The 19252-nt window shown below is 41.4% G+C and overlaps 1 protein-coding gene across 6 annotated transcripts in view; it reads right to left on the reverse strand.

Moving 5' to 3' along the window:
• MICU3 (mitochondrial calcium uptake family member 3) overlaps nucleotides 1–19252 on the reverse strand; it is a 262043-nt gene that overhangs the window by 111175 nt on the left and 131616 nt on the right. The gene's annotated exons all lie outside the window — the stretch shown is intronic.

Below are 19252 nucleotides of genomic sequence, written 5' to 3' on the forward strand. Positions count from 1 at the left end.
AGAGTTTCCACATTTAGCACTTCTGGGAATATCGAATGCCTGCATCCTCTGCTGAAAGGTGTGGTTAAAGGTGAGTTCCACCCAAAAGTGTAACTTCTGCTGATCTGCTTCCTCTCCCCTCCAATGCCACATTTTGCACCTTTCAGGGGGGAGAGGGAAAGGTTTTTTTGACAGGTACCCTTCTCCATTTCCGGGGCTCCTCCTTCCCCCCGCTGCCGGGCCAATTAGAAAGTGCAGTGCACTTCGTGGATGCGCAGTAGGGGGCCGGATGTGAAGCCAAAAGGCTTCACTGCCGATTTCCTTTACAACGAATGGTGTCAGCAGCACCCGGCAGCCGATCCAAAAATTGGCTGGGGTGCCAACATTGCGGTCTCTGTGGACAGGTAAGTGTCTATATATTAAAAGTCAGCAGCTACAGTATTTGTAGCTGCTGACTTTAAAAAAAAAATTTCCCCAGCTGGAAGAATGCTTTAAATCTGCCGGTTCCTATATAACTATCCCCAATTTGCAGAGACATAGAAGATTGAACCACACCATGCAGCAGGGAACAAGACACAGAAGTGTGTTGGGTGTGACGATTTGTTGGCTGGTAATGCTTTAGGCCTCATGCACACTGGACACTTTGGCCATCTCTCCTAGATGCCTTTTCTCCTGGCAGCGAAACTTTAACAAAAAAAAAGCTTGACGCCTGTAAATGTGCACACTGCGTTTAGGCACGTCAAACACTAGGAGGTTAACTCATTACATTGGCCACTGAAATAAATTAACACTCAAGGGCTAAATGTGCCTACCATTAACGCATGTTTAGATACGTTGAGTGTTTTTTTTCCTCCTAGCTGCTACTGTTCCTTGGCACATTGGCAGTCCGTTTTGTTTTTCTGCTTCAATTTGCCCCTGCTTCTAAATGCCTATATGTGTATGGAGACATAAAATATGTATAAGGTGCTGCGCTGTTAAAGTGATACAGTGTATAAAGTGACAAATCTCTCAGTCTTGTGTGAAAATCTATAATATCACAGGGATAGTACATAGAAACTGTGGAATGGATCTAAATTGTGCATTAAAAATTACAGAACAAAAAACATTTATAGTTCAATAATTTACAAAACTGGGGAAAAAAACAAATGTGGAGCAACAAATAAAATATATAAATGCATAAAATATCAAATGAATTGAACCAATAATAAAAGTGTTTATTGATAAAACCACTTGGAATGTACACCATTCATATAAGTGCAAATAAGTCCTTTATGGTATGTAATATATATCGCAACGTGTCTCTTCACCATGTGGTATAGGGGATTATTTTACAGTGACTCCAAAGCAAATCTTCAGTGTGGTGCTCACAGACCACTCACCTTACTGCTGTAAGGTAACAGCATAGGGATGTATATCTTTAGGTGCAAATCCTTCGCTCTTTAGGTTGTATTTCAGCGCCTCTAGGGATAATTTGTCATCTCTGCGGTCTTCTCGCTATACCTCTTTACATGGCTTTTGTAAAATTAACAAACAATCTTATCATCATCATCTTATCATCCACGAGCGCCAATCTTGTCAGACGTCACTTCTGGTATGCCTCTTCCCTATGCGTTGCGTCACGCCCACGTGACTTCATCAGGGGATCCATGTAAAGCGGTATAGTGAGAGAATCACAGAGGTGACACATTATCCCTAGAGGCGCTGAAATACAACCTAAAGAGCGAAGGATTTGCACCTAAAGATTTACAACCCTATGCTGTTACCTTACAGCAGTAAGGTGAGAGGCCGGGGAGCACAGAATGGTCACCACACTGGGGATTAGCATTGGAGTCACTGTATAATAATCACCCATACCACATGGAGAAGAGACACATTGCCATACATATTACATACCATAAAGGACTTATTTGCACTCTTATGAATGGTGTACATTCCAAGTGGTTTTATCACTAAATACTTTTATTATTGGTTCAATTCATTTGATATTTTATGCGTTAATACATTTTATTTGATGCTCCACATTTATGTTTTACCCAGTTTTGCAAATTATTGCACTATATATGTTTTTTGTTCTTTAATTTTTAATGCACAATTTAGATCTATTCCATGGTTTCTATGTACTATCCCTGTGATATATAGATTTTCACACAAGACTGAGAGATTTGTCACTTTATGCAGACCTTGAAAACGTCATATCTGATGAAACGTACGTCGGTCGCGGCGTGCTGACGTCACCAATATGAGATTGAGGACGGGCGGAAGAGTCGACCGGACGGCGGCTCATTCAAACAAACGCTCTCTATTTCTGATGTTTGTAAGTTGCTTCCCTTATTTTTTTTTTGAATAAATGTTATGGTTTTACACTATGGGGCACCTTATTCTTTTTTATATGAACCTGTGACTTGATGCCTGCTGGGGATATCGTTTGGAGGCATTTCTCCATGTTGGGACCTGCTGAATTCTATGATCCTGAGTTTACTGGCATTGGACATTGGCTTATTACAGAGCATATCTGGTAAGCAGTTTTGTATGTCGGTGGTGGTCACGCTCCTGACTGAAGTTTCCGCACGCCTTGGGATTTCCTTCCTTTGGCTTTAATTCCCTCAAACAAATTGTTATCTGATACTGGCACTTAATTGTGTAAATCTGGTAAGCAGCTTGTGCATGTGTGTGTTGGTCGCTTCTCTGACTGGAGTTTGGCACATACTTAGTTATTTGCAACTTCCTTTGGCTATACTCATTTGTATATTTGGTAAGCAGCTCATAATATCGGTGGAGGTCACTATCTTTCACTTCAGCACTTTATTCCTTATTAAGTGGATTGCACTTAAGGTGTAAATTTCACCACTGGGTGTACATTTGTGATATATGCACCCATAACAATTATACAGTGTTACGCTATGGGATCTTGTATCATTTTTTACATGCACGTGGTCCATGTTTGTTGAGCTTTTCCTGTCGTCTGAGGTTGGAATTTATCCAGAGGTCTATCCTATTGAGGATCCTGGGAGCATACACCTTTGAATCAGGCACTTCATATACCTCAATCTGGTAAGCAGTCTGCGTATCTAGTGGCTGTTCCTTGCAATAGGAGTGATCTAACACTTTGGAATCTCACACGGACTACTGGATTGATCCCCAGGAGTTTTCCAGCAGTTTTTGTGGTCAAGATCATTTTTGACCTTTAGACATTTTTATTTGTCACTGTTGATTTTTTGGGTCCTTATAGGTACTATTGAACTTTAATTAACTCTGCACACAACTTGCTTTACACACTTCCTGGTTGGGTGTATGTCATATTCAAGTTGTTATTATTATTATTTTTATTCACTGTATATTTCAAGTATTTAACTTGGTATTTTCACCATATATAATATTTTGTGTGTTATAGCACAAATTCACTGCTTAGCGCGGCTTACCTTGATATAATGATATTACTTTATGCACTGTATCACTTTAACATTGCAGCACCTTATACATATTTTATTTTACTTTATTAGTCAAGGGTCTTGTTAAATTGGTGTTAGACGTCTGTTAGTGTGTATTGGATTTGATTCACTAGTAGTGATAGCGCGAGAGCCTTCAGGATTTATTTGTATGGAGACATATATTAACATGTAGACATAAAAAAAGAAAATGCAGGACTCCCTAAAGAGCAGCGTTAAAAATGTCCAGTGTGCATGAATCCTTAAGATAGCGATTATTTGTGGAACAGGCGAGCATACACAAGCTTCAATTGCAGGAATTTTTATAGCGCATTTTTTTTTTTTGTGGGAACAGAGTCACTTTAAGTCAATAAGGCTACTTAGTTAAAGGGTGTCAACTGCAATAGAAAATGTAGTATAAGGTGTTAGGTGTTTTTGAAGTACATTGTACAATACACTTTGAGTCTAGTCAATCACATTTTTACTTTACAAACAGAAGCTGCAAAGCTTTGCCATAACTTAAAGTTGTAAACCCTTACATATACCTAGTGAAGTGACTAGCCTCAGATGACACAGGGAGAGAGAAACAAATCACCCTACATACGTTTTACCTGTTTATCTGCAGCCATTTCTTCTCTACATACATTTAAAGTGTAGAATTTATGCAGCTTGTCCGAGCTCTCAGAAAGCAGGGTTTGAGCTGTTACACTCTGCAGATCTCAATGAGGAGAGCTCTAAGAGCTGATTGGAGGGAAGGGAAACACTCCCCCTTCACAGAGCACACGGCAACAGGGCTGAGGATGTCAATCGTGAGGCAGCAGACAGAAATTACACTTGGCTTGGATTGAGACAAGTACACATTATAGAGGGATATGCTTTGTTCACATTTCATGTCAGATTGAGAAGGAGATCTATAATCACAGCATACGCTTTCATTTTTAAAAATTTGTATTAGACCCAGAATAATGTCATAAGAGTCTTATAAGTACAATAAATGACAACATTACCGCAGTAGACACCAAGCAAATCACATAGTTAAATTATTCTTTCAAGACCTTGCCTGCCATCCAAGGAAGGAACAAGAACCAATTGTATGGTGTCACTGCATAGTAGCCACATGCGATCGTCTGCAAGCAGCCTTGCACAAAAGGATCTAATTTTTCAATGTGAGAACATAAAGCAAAAATCTATATACAAAGATAACTAGGGAAAAGAGAATAAAACATAGGACAGAGAGAAAAAAATTGGAGGGGGTGGAAGAGTGGGCAAGGGTATTGGATTGGGGGTGCGGTCTTCACAGTACTTCTGTAATAGGCACATACTAAAAAAAAAAAACACACACAAGGGCCAACCCCTATGGCGAGACTAAGCAATTTACTGAGAAACAAAAGTATGGTATTTCTTGAATTGGAAAACATCTCAATAAAACAATGTTTTCCATTGTTGCTCCACCTCCCATTTTAGAGGTGCTGTAAGGCTTTCCATTTGCTTGTTTCATTAACCACAGATAGCCACTGTCCCACCGAGGGAGGTTCAGTGCATTTCCATTTTTGAGGGATACAAACCCTTGCTGTATTCACCAAATGTACTAGCAGTGTTTTTTTTTATAATGGCTCTTGGGAATTGGGGTAAGATGCAATATTAGCTTCATTGAAAAATCTCCTTTCATGTTTTGAGTGCTGCCTGTCTGCTGCCGACTCTTTCCATAATGTCCCTTCATGCTTTGCAGCTTCCCTTCTACTGTATACTTTCAATTTCTAAGGACTATATATCCCATGGTACCTTGCTGCCTGCAAGTGAATCCTGTACTGACCCCACCTTCTGAAACTCCTCCTCTCAGCACTTCTGTTATTCAGAAGGCAAGCTCTGTGTGTCGCAGCAGAGCCTTTACAGAGGGCATAGTGAGTATACAGTATGTGACTACCTTCAAGGAAGTAAACGTGAGGAATTTTCACAAAGCAAGTTTACAAATTCAAAGATCATTCTGAATAATATAAATAATTCAGATTCAACATGGAAATAAATATATATGATTTTATTTTTTGACAACAGATAAAGTATAACCGGTTGCCAACCAGCCATCGTAGTTTTACTGCAGCAGGTTGGCTGTGTCCCGTGAAACGAAGTACCTGTACGTCGCTTTGCGGGACCATTAGCGGGGACACCGTTAGCGTGTGATCGCTCCCCGTGGAGACAGAACGGCGGTCTGCTGTTGTAAACGTGGCAGACCGCTGTTCTGTCAGTTATGATTACAGGGATCCTGTGTTCCTCTTATTTAGGAACACAGGTCTCTGTGTTCATCCAGCAAGCCCACCCCCCCCCACAGTTATAAAGCACCCCCTAGGGAAACATTTAACCCTTTAATCGCCCCTGGTGTTAGCCCCTTCCCTGCCATTGTCATTATTACAGTAACAGTGCATATTTGTAGCACTGATTACTGTAGTAATGTCACTGGTCCCCCTAAAAGTGTCAAAAATGTCAGTTAAATGTCTGATCTGTCCGCCGCAATGTTACAATTCCGCTAAAAATTGCTGATGGCCGCCATTGCTAGTAAAAAAATAAATAAATAAAAATGACCTAAATCTTTCCCCTACTTTGTAGACACAATAACTTTTGTGCAAACCAATCAGTATACACTTACCGGGATTTTTTTTTTTTTACCAAAAATATGTAGCAAAATACAAATTGGCCTAATTTGATTTTTTTATTTTTTTATTGGAAATGTTATATAGCAGAATATTGTTTTTTTTTTTCAGAAATGTCGCTCTTTTTTTGTTTATAGCGCAAAAAATAAAAATTGCAGAGTTGATAAATACCACCAAAAGAAAGCTCTATTTGTGGGGAAAAGAAGGACATCAATTTTATTTGGGTAAAGCGTCGCACGGCTGTGCAATAGTCAGTTAATTTAACGCAGTGCCGCAAAAAATGGCCTGGTCGTTATGGGGGTAAATCCTTTCGGTCCAGAAGTGGTTAAACAAAATCATCAACTGAGGTTTGGCTTTGATGTTAATTGCCATGCAGTCTGTTACATTTTTAAAAATGTCATCAATGTACAACTAAAGATTGCTTGGAACAATACCTACACCAAAAATACAAATTTTCAGCAGGAAAAGAGGAATTTTGACTTACCTGTAAATTCCATATCTTGGAGTACAGTACAGGACACAGGCAAAATATTCATACAAAAGAATAGCAATAGTAAGTATATCATGGAACAATAAGGGGTGTGCCGTACTGTAGTCCAAGTTATGGAATTTAAAGGGAAGTCAAATTTGTATCATCCCCTTATCGCACTTTCAATCATCATTGACTATTTTTATCCTTATCCTGCTAGCATTAATAAATAGATAAGAAAGTATATAAAGTTAAGTTGTTTTAAACTTTTTTTTTTTTTTTATTCCCAAGTTACTTACTGGTTTCCAGGCTTAGGCAAATGATGTCACATATCCCAGGAGTCTTCAGGAGGGGCTTTCTCAGCTAAGCACAACCTCCTACCTGCATGCCTGAGCTAAGGGCAGATTGATTCCAGGAAGTAAATGCTACATGAATCATCTGCCCTTACTAGAGATGGCCATGGCCAGAAATGCTAGGGGGTATTTTTCTAATTGATCTCTCAACAAAATAAAGCACAGAGACATGGATAGGTGGGGGAGTTTGCTTTGAAAATGAAAAATGAATTAAAATGGTGTGTTTGGTTTGTGGTGCTCAGATGCAGTGTAGTTCTATTTAATTGTACAGGACTCAGGCACAATATTCATACACAATGGGACATTCACAAGCAATGAATAGGAAGGGTGGCCAACAATGAGGCAAACATAACTGAGCCAACAAATCCAACAAAATGGATAAGAAGACCCAACCTCAGAGAGTCACTGCAAGAACTTTGCGGCCAAAAGCTGCATGAGCAGAAGATTGGACTTCCACCCGGTAAAACTTTGAAAATATAATCTAGCTATTTCAATTTGACCCTTGTCAAAATCACTTAAATCCTTACATTTTTTTACCATTTTTTCTGCGTTCAACACATCACCTTTGGGGACATGTTCACTTGCTGCCTAATACATTCCACCCACTTTCAGATGCCATTGTAACAAAATAAACACTGTTATTCACTTTACCTATCAGTGGTCATACTGTTCTGGCTGATGGGTGTATTTCTATATTTTTGCATATTTATAACGTATGTTCGTATGAATATTGGTTAAACCAAAAGAGTTTAAAGGTTAAAATGCAAAATTTAGACTCCAACTAGGTTTTATCTCTTTTTGAAATAATGCTGCTCTAGTAGCTGAGCACCTCTGATATCTGCAGCTTAGTGCATCTGAACTGTCCACCCGATTCCGCAGCCTACTTATGGGGCATGCACTCAGAATGCTTTGTTCTTAAGTGCCATTTGCACAATGTTTTAGGTTTTTAGAAAGGATCATGTTGTCAGTCAATGATGTTATAACAGCCACACTGAGCACACTGATCTTACAAATGCTTTACACCTTAAATGGAAGGATTGTTTTCTAACAAACACAAACACAGCACCTTCCTTACGTACTGTTAAGCTTGTGTATCACTTTGCAGTGACTTGGGCATTAGCCACATAATTGACTTGATAAGTGCTTTAGAAACCAAGTGGGAAAAAAACCTGTGGGGCAGATTCCCTTCTGGCTATCAGATGTATCCAGAAGCGTTTTGATAAAGTGGTGTAAGTCTATGAGATCGGAATATGTTAAGGCCATTTGTTTTATATTGGGATTTCTTTGTTTAATGCCACATTCTTTGTTGTGAAACAAAGACAAGCTGAGCAACTGTCAGGCAACATGTCAGCTGAAGTGAAGGCACCTATCTTAGTGTTCTTGAAAGCATTCCGTCCTTTTGTCTGCAGCACTAGATTCAGGCCTTGGGAAAGAGATAGTTCTGCTTGATTGCTCTGAGTGTTATGGGAGAAAGACACTGGAATGGCTATGGCTCAGAAGGCAGGTCCACCGCAGGGATAGAACTGAGGTCACACAAAACAGGGTATCCCAAATAATGTTATGGGCAACATAGTTATAAGAAATAGGGATTTCAAAGTTTGTTTTGCTCTTGACAATCTATTGGATTCCACCTCTCATTATTATCAAGAAATGCGTAAAAAATATAGATTTGAGTTGCTTGTAGTCTTCAGACTAGATCTCTAAGGGTACAAATAAAAATAAGTAAAAAACGGTACTGCCTGTACTGTTGCCTATACCACATGCTGGAAACTCTTGGAACTTTCTTTCAGCAAAATTGCTCTCTGGAGAATTGTACAAATTAGAGCTTTTATCCTTAGCTTTGAAGATCATGGGATGAGTTGTTTTTTTTGCGTCATCTGTCAGGAAATGTGAATGCACACAAACTTGCAAGATGGCCACAAACTCCAACAGCACAACCCCAGGTCCAGGCCTAGAGCAAACAAGATGTGCTAGCAGCTGATAACTGTAAAGCACTTTTCGATAAAGCCTCGTACACACGCAACTGTTGGCCGACTGATCGGCCGTCTTTTGTCCAGTGTTGTTGTGTTGGTTGAAATGTGCTCTAGACTGCACACAAATTTTCTCGGCCAACAAAAACCAACTTCAGAAGTGATGTCATGTTCTGGTTTACTTTCCGTGTGTTTTTTCTTCTCTGAGCATGCCCAGTCTTGTTCATCTGATTTTTGTCTGCCGAAATCTGTACTGACTGACGGAAAATCGGCCGTTCTGTTGACGGCCAAGAAAAATTTTATAGCCTGTACACCAAATTTTGTTCGGCCGAAAAGTCGGAGTGGGTTGTCGGAAGCATCATACTAACAAGCCTACAATCGGCCGATCGGACGTTGGCCGAAAATTCACGGGCAACTATCGATGCGTGTGTACAAGGCTTTAGTCTCCAAAAGCTGCTAGATAGGAGGCACGTGCTAATATACACATAGATAAACTATAGGTGTATATATGTCACAGTATCTACTAAAACCTCTGGCTGTCAAAAGATCTGCGCAAAGTATTTGTTCTACTCACATGTTTTTCCTGAAAAAAAAATGTAATAACAGAAAATGATAACTTTTATCTGCAGACACAGGAGACATTTTAGGAGATGTAAGATATAAACACCTATCTTAAACAATTCATAAAACAGAGCCTTTCTTAAACTCAAGGCATAATATGTGGCCAGTTAACTTTAATTGCATCTTACATTACCCTGAATCTTTATGGGTAGAAACTGAGGAACATCTCCCAAGAATCTACAGACTGAGTTTTCTCTTTAAATTAAATTGGGATGACCGATATTCAACTCTCTCATACAGTTCACTCTGTTCAGGCCTGCTACCAATGTTGTCTGTTTAAACTGGAGCCCTTGGCTTTCGAATAGGTGTGACAAGTCAAATTCATTTCTTTTTGGGGGGGGGGGGGGATTTACCCACTGAAGTCATAGAGAACCAAAAAAAGGAAAGGAAGGAAGCAAACTCCGCCCCTTCACCAAAAAAAGAAAAAAGTACTCAAAGTTGAACATACATGGGTGAATTTTGGTACTTGCAATTTGATGCAATTTTGATGATGGAAATGGTGGCACTCATGTTTAATTCTTCCCAGCCTAAATTCATAAATCAATTCCTTATCCAATGTGGCATCCAAAAAACAACCGATCACCTTCGACACTCTCAATCTGCTCCATTGAAATTTTCCAAATAAATTTTTCTCTCAAACGAAACTGTTTTATTGGGAAGGTACATTACAGGAACTAGTTATTCTCGAGAGGACCAACGTTTAAAGAGACCAGAAAACTTGTGCATGTACCAGAATGGGCAAGGTAAGGTTGGTGAGAGTATGAAGGGAAAAGCAGGTATAGTGGTGAAAACAGGAAGTTTTGATAGAAGGGGTGGCCAGGCACATTGTGTGGTGAGAGAAGAGGTGCTACAGGCATCTTCGGCGGTGAAAGAATGAAGTGGCAGGTATGCTTGGTGATCAGGGAAAGGGTACAGTAGGCATAAATGGGTGGTAAGAGAAGGGAGCAGCAGGCACACATAACTAAACTCTCAAGTTCAAAGGGGAAACACATAACAACTACTTGTAATCTGTGAATGAAGGGGCCACACCTGTATGGACAGAAAGTGATGAAATCGATACTTCTTTCCGGGCTCTTGTGGTAAAGGTGTCCACCTCTGATGGTAAAGGAGACACACCTATCCAGGCTTTATGGGTTTAATAGGTGGCCACTCTGCTTTAGCATCTGATGAGTTAAAATATGTATAAAGCTTTTTGGATTTGAGCACAGACATATTTTCTTTCTATTGCATGGTGTGGGTCAGTGACTGAGTCTGTACCTCTTCTATAAATTTGTTTTATATGCCCCATATTGGCACTATATCCACTGAAGTGTGTTAAAACCAAGTTAGTAATTTGCAAATTTTGCAAATGTAGGAACTAACCAGAGAGGAATTATTTTAATGCAGTTGGCCCGCTTAAACATGCATTGCAATGTATGTAAACCAAAAATCCTGTTTTTATGCAAAATTTGCTAGAAATATCTAAGAGTTTATAACAATTTGGTCACCCCTTTAGCACTAGATGGGTTAAATATATGTGTGAAGCTATTCACATTTGAGCAAAGACATATCACCTTTCTATTATAGGTAAATGGGGACAAGTCTACCTGGACTCTGAGATGAAGGGAACTATAGTATCTCACTTAGGCTTTGGGGGTGAAAGGGGACACACTTGTCTGAGTCTGGGGGTGAATGAAACACGTTGCGCTTTAGGGCTGAAGGGGAAACATCTGTCTGGGGGTGAAAGGAGCACACATATCTACCCTGGGATAGGGATTTCCAGAGTGCATGGGGCTCCACACTAATTTTCTGGAAGTTAAGGATACATCAGGGTTCTTTCTCTTGATCTGGAACAAGCCCTCAGCAGAGTGTCCTGCTGGCCATAGTTGTGGTAAAACAAGCACACGGAGCATTCCTCCAGGTCACTGCATTCCCAAGCACTGGAGCCTTCACTGTCCCCAGCCCCACTCTTCGCAGTGCTCTTCTCCCAAGGTTGGGGAGATGGGTGGCTGAAGAGACCATGACTGCCAGCAAGCATACACAAGACCATCTCTGGATGTTTGATGAGAGGGGGCTCTGTTCGAATGGGGGGGGGGGGGATGCTCTGGAGTGGAGCTGTCTAAGAGGGAGTGCTTGGCTGGATGTGGAGTGATGTGGGTAAAGTAATGTGAAGTAATGACTGAGGAAGGAGAGCAAGCACTTGGGTCAGTAGTGAATTGGAAGGGCTTTGCACGGTTCTTTTTATAATTGGTCAATACAATGAAAGAGGAAGGGAGTGGAAAAGGAAAGACCCTTTGATTTAGACATTGGGGTTGATTTACTAAATGCAAATCCACTGTGCACTTCCAAGTGCAGTACTAGTGCACTTGGAAGTGCAGTCATGTAGATCTGACGGGAAGATCTAAAATGAGGGGAAGCTCTGCTGATTTCTATCATCCAATCATGTGCAATCAAAAATGCTGTTTTTTATTTTCCTTCCATGTCCCCCTCAGATCAACAGTGACTGCACCTCCAAGGACACTTCCAAGTGCACTTGCAGCGCACTGTGGATTTGCCTTTACTAAATCAACCCCATTGTTCTCAATGGAAATAAATGCAGAGAAAAAGGAAACTCCTGCATTTTATTTCATTAATAAAAATAAATAAATAAATCTGGGTCCCAGTATCTGTTTTAGTCATTGTTGACTGATGCATTTTACTATTGATTGGAGTTTTACAGGTCTAATGCAGTGTTTCTCAACCTTTTTTCAATCAAGGCATCCTTTAACCACTTTACCACCGGAGGATTTTGCTGTCTTCCCTCCAGGCCACTTTTTCCGATTCGGCGCTGTGCAACTTCAACTGACAATTGCGCGGTCGTGCGACGCCGTACCCAAACGATATTTACGTCCTTTTTTACCCACAAACAGAGCTTTCTTTTGGTGGTATTTGATCACCTGTGCAATTTTTACTTTTTGCGCTATAAACAAAAAAAGAGCGTTTATTTTGAAAAAATAACAATATTTTTAACATTTTTTTATATGAAATTCCCCCCAAAAAAGATGTAAAAACCAATTTTTTAAAAAATTTTTGGCCAATTTGTTTCCTGCTACCTATGTTTGGTAAAAAAAATCGCAATAAGCGTATTTTGATTGGTTTGCGCAAAAGTTATTGCGTTTACTAACAAAGGGAAAGATTTCTGTCATTTTTGGTGTTTTTTTTTTTAACGCGTAATGGCGGCGATCTGCGATTTTTTTTGCGGGACTGCGACATTGCGGCGGACAGATCGGACCCTTGACTGACATTTTTGACACTTTTGGGGTTACCAGTGATATTTCTACAGCGCCGCCCAGAAGGGGGAGTGTCTGACGACGTAGTACTACGTCGTCAGGCGATAACGAGCCACTCTGTGAGCAGTCGTAAAGTGGTTAATATTATACACATCTCGAGGCACCCCTTTATTAAATGTACAACACTAAACTAATACTTTTACATAATGCAGCAACATCCAGCATTGGAGGTGATTTATCCTTCAAAAGCAAATACACTTTTACACACTGGTACCGACTAGTATTCCAATGTTTCTCTTCTCCCTCAGTTTCCCTCATTCAGCTAATGTGACCGCAGTTCTGACAGATAGGGGCAGAGAAGGGGCAAACAAGGACTGTGCAGATGGCAGACATTCTCCTTATTAACCTATGACATCACTTGTTGTTAGGATTCCATTGGCTGCGAAGTTGTAATGGTGCACAATGAAAACCTGTAGCTTTGTGTAATTAAAAGGCCTAGATTGATCCGCCTGCTTTTTTGCTAAGGCACACCTGAAGATACCTAAGGGCACCCCAGGGTGCAAGGGCACCCTAGTTGAAAAAGGCTGGTCTAATGAACAGTGTGTTTCTATAAGAATGTTTTTTTTTTCAATACTTTATATATGAGGATGCGATTGTGTTCATGGAAATAATTTCATTACCATGATTTAACCACTTAAGCCCCGGAAGATTTTACCCCCATTCCGACCAGGGTTTTTTTTGCGATTCGGCACTGTGTGACTTTAACGGACAATTGCGCGGTCGTGCGACACTGTACCTAAACAAATTTGACGACCTTTTTTTCCCACAAACAGAGCTTTCTTTTGGTGGTATTTGATCACCTGTGCGATTTTTACTTTTTGCGCTATAAACAAAAAAAGAGCGTCAATTTTGCAAAAATAACAATATTTTTCACATTTTTTTATATGAAATCCCCCCCCCCCAAAAAAAATGTAAAAATCAAAATTTTTTAACATTTTTGGCCAATTTGTTTTCTGCTACATATGTTTGGTAAAAAAAAATCGCAAAAAGCGTATTTTGATTGGTTTGCGCAAAAGTTATTGCATTTACTAACAAAGGGAAAGATTTTTGTCATTTTTGTTGTTTTTTTTTTAATGCGTAATGGCGGCGATCTGCGATTTTTTTTGCGGTACTGCGACATTGCGGAGGACAGATCGGACCCTTGACTGACATTTTTGACACTTTTGGGGTTACCAGTGACATTTCTACAGTAATCAGTGCTATACATATGCACTGTTACTGTAAAAATACACTGGCAGTGAAGGGGTTAACTTTTTTTGAGAAGGAGGGGTTATGTGTGTCCCTAGGGGCGTGATTCTAACTGTGATTGGCTGTGGCTTGAGCTGTAGGAACAGTGATCAACGGTCCTACATAGTAGAACCGTATGATCACTGTTTCTACACAGGGGAGAATGACAGGCGGCTTTGTTTACATCAGCCGCCTGCCTTTCTCCCTCTGCACCGACGATCGCCGAGTGACACGCGGGGGGGGTCCGTGACCACGCGGGAGTGGGAGCGCGCCTTTTTTTTTTCATAAAATAACAAACATGTTATACTTACCTGCTGTGTGCAATGGTTTTGCACACAGGAGCCCCGATCCTCCTCTTCTTGGGTACCCTGCTAGAGCTCCTGTCTCCATCTCCTTGCCGCTTGCTATGGGGGCACTCATGCATGCTCACTCCCAAGCCCTGTCCCCGCCCCCTAATCAATGGCTCAGAGCCAATGAAGCCTGAGACAGGAGAGCCTCCGCTCTTGTGCACATTGCTGGAATGAGATCAAGCTAAGGCATGTATTTAAGAGAAGCTGCATGCAGAAGGTTTTCTTACTGCCTGTGGCACATTGGAACGAGTTGAATCTAGTGCTAAGATAGCACAAATGCATCACACTCACGCAGGAGCTGCATTGTCACTCATTGTCCTATGGCTGAACAAGGGAAAGCTGACAGCAGAAGGGATATCAGAGAGAATGACACAGAGATGTAATTACTAGAATGTGGCAAACAGCTGCACATACCAGCACATTATGGCAAGTGCTACTACTGCACCCCCAAGCCTTCAATTTTACTTTAATACTTACAGCCACTGATCCAGAACAAATATGCAGATTAGAAAAGGCAGAGAAATGCCCAGTTTAATTATCAACATACTTGCTCAAGGTTAGTGATGCAATGTCAGCCAGCCAGCTATTCATATTTCTCACGGCAAAGGTTTTCGTAAACTGATGGGATCTAATCTGTTCATTGTAAAAGCATGCTCTGCTGCCTCTTTGGTACAACAAAGTGCCCATGCCTTACTCTAATTAATAACAGTCAGACAGAGCCGCAGTGTCCCAATGTGGTATCAGTGCGGGTGCATGTGCGTGTCCCTGAATGCACCCAGGGGGAGTTTGGGGACAGGCACCTGCATCCATACAGATGTGATACTGGGATACAGTGTCCCAATATATTGTATACAGTATCTCAAAAAAGTGAGTACGCCCCTCACATTTTTGTAAATATTTTATTATATCTTTTCATGTGACAACACTGAAGAAATGACACTTTGCTACAATGTAAAGTAGTGAGTGTACAGCTTGTATAACAGTGTAAATATTTCTGTCCCCTCAACATAAATCAACACCCAGCCATTAATATCTAAACCGCTGGCAACAAAAGTGAGTACACCTCTAAGTGAAAATGTCCAAGTTGTGCACAATTAGCCATTTTCCCTCTCTCGTTAAGTGTTACAAGGTCTCAGGTGTGAATGAGGAGCAGGTGTGATAAATTTGGTGTAATCAATCTCACTCTCTCATACTGGTCACTGAAAGTTCAACATTGCACCTCATAACAAAGAACTCTCTGAGGATCTGAAAAAAAGAATGGTTGCTCTACATAAAGATGGCCTAGGCTATAAGAAAATGACCAAGACCCTGAAACTGAGCTGTGGCACAGTGGCCAAGACCATACAGCAGTTTAACAGCACAGGTTCCATTCAGAACAGGCCTCGCCCAAGCAGTTAGGTGCACGACTCAGCGTCATATCTAAAAGTTGTCTTTGGGAAATAGACGTATGAGTGCTGCCAGCATTGCTGCAGAGGTTGAAGGGGTGGGGGGTTAACCTGTTAGTGCTCAGACCATATGCCACACACTGCATCAAATTGGTCTGCATGGCTGTCATCCCAGAAGGAAGCCTCTTCTAAAGATGATGGACAAGAAAGCCCGCAAACAGTTTGCTGAAGACAAGCAGACTAAGGACATGGATTACTGGAACCATGTCCTGTGGTCTGATGAGATCAAGATAAACTTATTTGGTTCAGATGGTGTCAGACGTGTGTGGAGGCAACCAGGTGAGGAGTACAAAGACAAGTGTGTGTTGCCTACAGTCAAGCATGGCGGTGGGAGTCTCATGGTCTTGGGCTGCATGAGTGCTGCTGGCACTGGGGAGCTACAGTTCATTGAGGGAACCATGAATGCCAACATGTACAGTGACATACTGAAGCAGAGCATGATCCCCTCCCTTCGAAGACTGGACCTGAGGGCAGTATTCCAACATGATAATGACCCAAAACACACCTCCAAGATGACCACTGCCGTGCTAAAGAAGCTGAGGGTAAAGGTGATGGACTGGCCAAGCATGTCTCCAGACCTAAACCCTATTGAGCATCTGTGGGGCATCCTCAAATGGAAGGTGGAGGAGCCCAAGGTCTCTAACATCCACCAGCTCTGTGATGTCATCATGGAGGAGTGGAAGAGGACTCCAGTAGCAAGCTGTGAAGCTCTGGTGAACTCCATGCCCAAGAGGGTTAGGGCAGTGCTGGAAAATAATGGTGGCCACACAAAATATTGACACTTTGGGCCCAATTTGGACATTGTCACTTAGGGGTGTAGTCACTTTTGTTGCCAGCGGTTTAGACATTAATGGCTATGTGTTGAGTTATTTTGAGGGGACAGCAAATTGACACTGTTATACAAGCTGTACACTCACTACTTTACATTGTAGCAAAGTGTCATTTCTTCAGTGTTGTCACATTAAAAGATATAATAAAATATTAAAAAAATTTGAGAAGTGTACTCACTTTTGTGAGATACTGTATGTATAGGATTTACTACACTGGTATGCATGCAACACCTGTGCATCCCCATGCCAGTAAACCATGGCCCTGCATGGGGCACAGATGTAATCCCTCCCATGTAAATAAGGCCTTAAAACCCAACTACAGCCAAAATATGCTTTTAGTTTTGGTTGGAATGGGTTACAACCTCTGTTTGCTTTTCTTCTGCCTGTGCACCTACTGTGTAGATGTGTTTTCTTTACTTCCTGCCCAAGTGACCAAACAGAAAGTAAGAATTTCCATAATAGGCACAGAAATTAAAAAAAAAAACCTGACAGAAATGTTCACCCTTAACCACTCTAAATTTTGCATTCGTTTTATTGTGAGGCAATAAAACATTTATGTACACCCTTCAAAAAACATCTAAATACCCTTCTCACCATCCCTGGAGGCAAATCACCTAGCATTAAATGTGTGCTTATTGGAACATACCTATAAATCACCCTCACTCTCCTATGTCTATGCAGAACTCCAGCCAAAAATAGCAAGGTCAAAATTTATAGCCCATTAAAAAATGTACTTAATCCATCTAATTATCCAGGGCTTGACAAATTCAGGGCGCCAGGTCACATTGGCGACTAGAATTAGCGACCTGGCGCCTGGGGTGCACTACAGGAGGTGTCCTGTCCCTTTTGCGCCCCCCCACCCACCCACTCCCCGACTGCATGGACTACCGCGCCATCCAATAATTGAGACCGTTGCTTTTCTGCTTTCTTCAGTGAGAGAACGGGGAACTGGCACCCTCTTGTGGTGGTCGGGAGTTTGACAAGCAGTCACTAATGGCTGTTTCCCTTTCACACGGGCTGTCTGATCAGGTCCGCCTGTCAGTTTTTCAGACAGACCTGATCGGACCCTTCAGTCTTCTCCTATGGAGACCCTTCAGTCTTCTTCAGTCTTTTCCTATGGAGCGGTAATCTGCCGCCATCTGATCCTGTCCACCAAAAACAGATGGATGGTGGTTCTATTTTCTATCCATCCCACGGATCGGATCAGATGGCATCTGATGGAAACAGACAGACAGTCTGTTTCCAGCCGATTGCGCTATAGAGGAGAGCGGTGTTCTAGTCGTCTTTATGTGTAAATTTAGTAAGTTATTTTTTTGGAAATAAAGCTTGGTTGTTTGTTTAAAAAAAAAGAAAAAACTGGCTCCTAACTTTTTTAGCTGGCTCCTAGATTTCAGGCAAATTTGTCAAGCCCTGCAAGTCTCCATACAGTATTTTTTTCTGATGCTATAAGTCTGATGGTCAGCATCATTCAACCAACTTCCATTAAGCATAGGTCATCCAGGACCTGCCCCAGTCTGTGACTGAATCGTGAAAGGAGAAGCAGCACAATGATGAGATCATGAGATCATTTCTTCATCAATCTACTCTCTACTCGTATCAATATGCAATTTGTTAGCACATGAACTGATTGACTAATTTGTGCTCTGAGCTGAGCCTATTCTGAGCTCTACAGTACAGGGACTGCAAAAAGCTGATTCCGGGTCAAATTCAGATTCGTACACTGTAATTAAAAAAAAAAAATACAATTCACAATGTATTTATAATTGCAGAGCTTCGTGGACTTCAGTTTTAAAGGCTTGATAAGACCCCGTTCACACTGGGGCGACTTGTCAGGCGACCTGGTCGCCTGACAAGTCGCCGTGGGTCGCCTGCCATAGAGTAGCACAGGACCCGTTCTAATAGGAGCGACACAAGTCGCTCCGACTTAGAAAAAGGGTCCTGTACTACTTTGGGGCGACCTGGAGCGACCTGCATTGACTTCAATGATATGAAGTCCGTGCATGCCGCTCCGAGGTCGCGGTACGAGCGGTGCACCGCGACTTCACAGGTCGCCCCGGGAAGTCGGGTCGCCTGTATGTGAACGGGCTCTTAATCTATCAGTGACTTTTTTTTGTATAAACGATTTGAAAGCAACAAATAAATTAGTACATGTTTTAAGATAGAAGTTTACCTGAATTAATTTTCACGAGCTCTTTTACACTTGTTCTACCCTCTGAAGTGCAATCCGCTTTGCAATGCTTTTAAGAGTGCATTTGACAGGTGGTAAGGAAGTGTTATGTTACCTCCTCACCTCCTGTTTTGGCCTCTAAATGCCTGCACCGCCACACGCCCTCATTTGCCTGAAAAGGTTCCCCCGTCCCCCATCTAAAAGTGTAAAGAAGCCCTAATAAAGATAATATTCTGGGGTAGATGTTCCATACAATCACTTCAGGAGTCCCGTAAAGGAAAATTTCTAACTCTAAGCATCCTTCAGCCTATTGGAACTGTGGCCTTTTGGTTAGATAAAATCCTTTGCATGCCTTTATCCAGCCATTGGGGCACTATTTCTCCCACTGATAGCAACAGTGGTGAATATTTTATCGCACTTCCTGTATATCAACAGAAGAGAAAAATTACCCCCCTTGACACCA

Source organism: Pelophylax lessonae (genome assembly GCF_965119305.1).
Source record: "Pelophylax lessonae genome assembly, chromosome: 1".
Lineage (NCBI taxonomy): Eukaryota > Metazoa > Chordata > Amphibia > Anura > Ranidae > Pelophylax > Pelophylax lessonae.